Here is a 5,071-nt window from a genome sequence, read left to right on the forward strand (position 1 = left end):
TTGATACCAAGATGGAGGTAAGGGTTAAAAAATAACCGGTACCGCTTGGGTCTCTGACTTGAGTCAGCCTTCAAGTTCCAGCGCCCACCTCCCCGTCTCAGCTCAGACCAGTCTTGGAGGTGAAAACGATGTCTCAGATTTTCTCCATCCCCAGTGGGCTCTGCCCCTACTTTCCCGGCCACCTGCCAATCTATTACAGGCTCAACAGTGGGACCACACTTCCCAGCATGCCTCGCTCCCTCCCGTCTCATCACGATTACCTTCCCAGGTTGCACTGCGCCTTTTCGAGCTGTTAAAAAGTCCCTTCACCACAACTACAATTTCCGGCCTCCTCCGCGCCTCCCTGGGTCTTAGGGGCTGGGCTTAGTTCAGACCTGGTTGCTGTTTCTGGTACGCTTGGAAGTTTCTGATCTGAACTGACAGCGAACGCTGGCTCCATCGACAGATGCTGTGGTTGATTCTCTGGGTTACTGATTGAGACTCCCACTCTGACACCGCTTCTTCTCAAGCTTCAGCCACAGCAATCGAAACCTCTAGTAGGACTGCTGAAGACACCTCCTTCTCTGTGGTGATGAAGCCTCGCGTGTACGATGGAAGTTTGGAAGAGGAGGAAAAGCAAGAAGAGTCAGAAATGTTGAGGAAAGAAGGAGTTAACACTCGAATTGAGGCTGGAAATATTAACTGCTGGAGAGATCCTCTGAAATTGAAGGACATTGTGACCAATAAGAAGTGTTGGCTGAGTTCCAGCGAAGGATGGGAGTCGCGACAAATCAGTGTTTCCACTCATGACTCAAAAGTCAAGGTTTGCCTTCCAGCCCCTGAGCGAACCAGTCACACTCTTTGGAGAAAACCTTGCTGAAAGGAGAAAGAGATATTTTGTGGTTGGCACAGATGCCTTAAAAAAAAAATAATGAAAAATCCAAAAAGTTCAAAGAAATCTCTCAACCAGCTTGCAACCACGAAGGATCCAATAACTTAAAAATTTCTAGACTGAGGATTGCTAATTATTCACTATCCAGGACTGTGAAAAGTTAGCTCAATCCCATAAACAGATTCCAAAGACATCTAGGATATTCTAGAAGCAGAAATAGCATAACTCTCCCATCTTTCAGTAGCGTCTACAGCCAGACTAGAGATGATTAACCCATATCCTATTGTGATTTTGGTCCCAATTCCAAGCTACTGTCCTCAGCTTGTTATAGTAGGCTTTCCAAACTCTTGTGGGTCCCTGATGACAGCTTTCTGCATGCTCTAAGAGGCCACACTATCAACGTAGAAGCAATTGTTTTCCATCCTAATTCTACTATTTCCTTGAACAAGAAAGATGTCAGCCTAGCCTCGTGCTTCTTATGGGGCTGTGAAATTGTTGAGTCAAAAGAGGGTTGATCCTGTGGTAGATATTGAAGGCAATTCAGTACCAGTACTGGTGAGTGATGTGTTCTTTGGGCATCACCTGCTATTACCATTCATGGTATCTGTGGGACCTAGAAGCCCCATACTAGGCTCATATACTAGGAAGGCCTCAGCATGGGTGTGTATTATCACCTTGCAGCAGGATGTTCTTTGGCTCATGCTGGGGGACTAGATGCATTCAGTCATGTATGGGACCTGCCCCCAGGACAATGTACCAAGTTCCTAGAGGACCACCTGAAGTAGGTTTATGGGATTAACTCTTCTCTAGTCTAAATTTAATCTACTATAGCTTAAAACTACTCTATGACTTTGGGGAAGAAGAGGAGACAACAAACGTTTCTGTAAAATCTCTCCTGTGCCAGGTATTGTGCTAAATGCCTTATAAATGCCTCATTGGAGCCTCCTAACAACTGAGGTTAAGTGTGTGGCCAGGAGTCACACAGTTTGTAAGCATCTGAGGCTGCATGTGAACTCCTAGCTTTCAGATTCCAGGCCCACTGCTTGACCCACTGTACCACCAACTACCTCCTAATTATATTAGTAGTCCATATATAGATCCATGTTTTTTATGTCCCTAATACTTAGCAAAATTAATAAATGCTTTATCATACATTCATTCATGTCCTGTAAGTGGCTAGGAAAAAGGGTCTAAAGCTCAGAGGACAAAGTCAGTGCTGAAGAGAGATTTCACAGGCATTTTTGTTGAGGTAGTTGAAACTATTAGAGTAAAGGAAATTGCCAAGGAAGAGAAGATAAAGGCACTAAGATCAAAGATAGAACCTTGAAGAACCACAACCATAGGATACTGAAAAGTGCTAGCAAAGGGAAAGCAGTTAGGGAAGTATAAAAGATAACCAAGAGAGTGTAGAGTCTTTGAAGCCAAAGGATAGGAGTGGTCAATAATGTTTAATGCTGCAAAGCGATCAAGGATGAAGAACAAAAGAGACCACTGGATTTAGAAATTGGGTCATTAGAGGAATGGTGCCTGGCACATGGTAAGCCCTTCATAAATGTTGTTGACTATGGCCTTTAGAGAGCAGTTTTAATAGAATGGTGGGAGGTAGAGGACATATTATCATAGGTTTAACAAGAGGTATGGTTAGAAAAGGGAGGAATCTTATTGTGTAAATATATTTATTCAAAAAGATTAGCTGTGTAAGGGGAGGGATGAGACAAGTAGATAGTAGATGGGGTTAGAAAGGCCAAAGCATTAGGAATTATTTTTAAGGATTTGGGAAATGACTATATTGACAGGCAATTTGAAAGAATCTAGTAGAGAGAATGAAAATACATGAAGGAAAAGGAATGGCACTTTGAGCAAAGTCCTGGAAAAATAGAAGGGAGGTCAAAAGTTGTGTGAATAGTTACAAAGGTGCAGGTTAAAGGACTTAGTGACAACTTCTTTGATCACTATGCTCATGACATAACTGTGGGATCACTAGATCTTATCTAGACCTGGAAAGATCTTAGAGGCCATTTAGCCCAGACTCCTCATATTATATAAGAAAACTGAAGTCACTGGAGGTTAATTGACCTGCCGAAGATCTTATGATGTAACAATTAAAAATAATGTCAAAAACAAAAATGTTATATTTTTGGAGATTTATTAATGATCATTAGAAATCAAGGAATAGAGAAAGAAAACTATAGACCAATCTCCCTAATGAATATAGATGCAAAAATCTTAAATAGGATACTAGCAAAAAGATTCCAGCAAGTGATCAGAAGGATCATTCACCATGATCAAGTAGGATTCATACCAGGGATGCAGGGCTGGTTCAACATTAGGAAAACCATCCACATAATTGACCACATCAACAAGCAAACCAACAAGAACCACGTGATTATCTCAATAGACGCAGAAAAAGCCTTTGATAAAATACAACACCCATTCCTATTAAAAACACTAGAAAGCATAGGAATAGAAGGGTCATTCCTAGAAATAATAAACGGTATATATCTAAAACCATCAGCTAATATCATCTGCAATGGGGATAAACTAGATGCATTCCCAATAAGATCAGGAGTGAAACAAGGATGCCCATTATCACCTCTATTATTTGACATTGTACTAGAAACACTAGCAGTAGCAATTAGAGAAGAAAAAGAAATTAAGGCATCAAAATAGGCAAGCAGGAGACCAAGTTGTCACTCTTTGCAGATGACATGATGGTCTACTTAAAGAATCCTAGAGATTCAACCAAAAAGCTAATTGAAATAATCAACAACTTTAGCAAAGTTGCAGGATACAAAATAAACCCACATAAGTCATCAGCTTTTCTATATATCTCCAACACAACTCAGCAGCAAGAACTAGAAAGAGAAATCCCATTCAAAATCACCTTAGACAAAATAAAATACCTAGGAATCTATCTCCCGAGACAAACACAGGAACCGTATGAACACAACTACAAAACACTTTCCACACAACTAAAACTAGACTTGAGCAATTGGAAAAACATTAACTGCTCATGGATAGGACGAGCCAATATAATAAAAATGACCATCCTACCCAAACTTATTTATCTATTTAGTGCCATACCCATGGAACTCCCAAAAAATTTCTTTACTGATTTAGAAAAAACCATAACAAAGTTCATTTGGAATAACAAAAGATCAAGGATATCCAGGGAAATAATGGAAAAAAAAAACACAAATGAGGGGGGCCTTGCAGTCCCAGACCTCAAACTATATTACAAAGCAGCAGTCATCAAAACAATTTGGTACTGGCTAAGAGACAGAAAGGAGGATCAGTGGAATAGACTGGGGGCAAGCGACCTCAGCAAGACAGTATATGATAAACCCAAAGATCCCAGGTTTGGGGACAAAAATCCACTATTCAATAAAAACTGCTGGGAAAATTGGAAGACAGTGTGGGAGAGATTAGGAATTGATCAACACCTCACACCCTACACCAAGATAAATTCAAAATGGGTGAATGACTTAAACATAAAGAAGGAAACCATAAGTAAATTGGGTAAACACAGAATAGTATACATGTCAGACCTTTCCTTTGTCAGAAGGAAAACAACAAATTGGGGAAAAAAATCTTCATAAAAACCTCTGACAAAGGTTTAATTACTCAAATTTATAAAGATCTAAATCAATTGTACAAAAAATCAAGCCATTCCCCAATTGATAAATGGGCAAGGGACATGGATAGGCAGTTTTCAGATAAAGAAATCAAAACTATTAATAAGCACATGAAGAAGTGTTCTACATCTCTTACAATCAGAGAGATGCAAATCAAAACAACTCTGAGGTACCTAGCAGATTGGCTAACATGACAGCTATGGAAAGTAATGAATGCTGGAGGGGATGTGGCAAAGTAGGAACATTAATTCATTGCTGGTAGAGTTGTGAACTGATCCAACCATTCTGGAGGGCAATTTGGAACTATGCCCAAAGGGCGATAAAAGAATGTCTACCCTTTGATCCAGCCATATCACTGCTGGGTCTGTACCCCGGAGATAATGGACAAAAAGACTTGTACAAAAATATTCATAGCTGAGCTCTTTGTGGTGGCCAAAAATTGGAAAACGAGGGGATGCCCATCAATTGGGGAATGGCTGAACAAATTGTGGTATATGATGGAATATTATTGTGCAAAAAGGAATAATAAAGTGGAGGAATTCCATGGAGACTGGAACAACCTCCA

General features: G+C 40.3%; 1 pseudogene; it reads left to right on the plus strand.

Moving 5' to 3' along the window:
- The first annotated feature begins 220 nt into the window (after nt 1-220).
- Nucleotides 221-2,893, plus strand: LOC103101021 (U4/U6 small nuclear ribonucleoprotein Prp4-like; annotated as a pseudogene).
- Nucleotides 2,894-5,071: the final 2,178 nt, after the last annotated feature.

This window comes from Monodelphis domestica, chromosome 2 (genome assembly GCF_027887165.1).
Source record: "Monodelphis domestica isolate mMonDom1 chromosome 2, mMonDom1.pri, whole genome shotgun sequence".
Taxonomy (NCBI): Eukaryota; Metazoa; Chordata; class Mammalia; order Didelphimorphia; family Didelphidae; genus Monodelphis; species Monodelphis domestica.